The 782-nt window shown below is 63.7% G+C and overlaps 1 pseudogene across 1 annotated transcript in view; it reads right to left on the bottom strand.

Moving 5' to 3' along the window:
• LOC103611908 overlaps positions 1-545 on the bottom strand; it is a 3158-nt pseudogene extending 2613 nt beyond the window's left edge. The window contains exons 1-2 of the transcript XR_001860129.1: positions 496-545; positions 3-222 (exon numbers count right to left, since the gene is read on the bottom strand). The product of XR_001860129.1 is annotated as a tubulin alpha-8 chain-like (transcript). The remainder of the gene's footprint in view (positions 1-2; positions 223-495) is intronic.
• Positions 546-782: the final 237 nt, after the last annotated feature.

Below are 782 nucleotides of genomic sequence, written 5' to 3'. Positions count from 1 at the left end.
ACCTGCCCGTCGGGCTGGATGCCGTGCTCCAGGCAGTACAGCTCCCAGCAGGCATTGCCGATCTGCACGCCCGCTTGGCCCACGTGGATGGAGATGCACTCGCGCTGCGGGGGCACACGGCACTGGTTCACCTCTTTTGTCCCAGCCCAGCCCCCACCGGGCTGGCACCGAGCTGGGAAGGGTCCCTCCCCAAGGCTGGATGGGGCCAGATCCTGCCCAGATGCACCTACTGTGCTCAGCTCTGGTGGTTCCGTTTTGCTCCACCCCCAGGAGCTGAGACTCTGCACCAGTTGGTGCCCTTCACCCTACACACCCCACAGAGCAGGAATTCGGGTTCCCCAAGGTTATTGCTGGTCTCCCCTATTCCCAGTTCCCCCCCCCATCCCTGGCTCATATGTGGACAGGGACACTTCACCTTCCTCCCCAGGTGGCTGCCTATTACCCTCCTTTCCCGGTTCAGGGACACCCCTACAGACCAGGGAACCCCTCTTTTCTCCAGTGCAGGGTGTGCTCAGCTCCGAGGGTCCCATCCTTTCCCTCCCAGGATCTGGGACCGTGCCTGCTGGGGGATGAAGAGATTTCCCAGGGGCTCAAGCTCAGCACCCCCAAACCCCAGTTGTGCCCTAGTGCCACCCAGGATCCGACATGGGAGCTGTAGGGTGACACCCGTGTTTGGGGACAGACTGGAGCCACCTGTGGGCAGAGCCCTGGGGGTCCCGCCACCCCGCAGCCGCCACCATCTGCTCCCAAATGGCGCCCAGGGAGGACATTTTCCAGCCCGG

Source organism: Corvus brachyrhynchos, unplaced genomic scaffold (assembly GCF_000691975.1).
Source record: "Corvus brachyrhynchos isolate BGI_N302 unplaced genomic scaffold, ASM69197v1 scaffold193, whole genome shotgun sequence".
Lineage (NCBI taxonomy): Eukaryota > Metazoa > Chordata > Aves > Passeriformes > Corvidae > Corvus > Corvus brachyrhynchos.
This window is presented reverse-complemented; position numbering and strand designations above follow the sequence as displayed.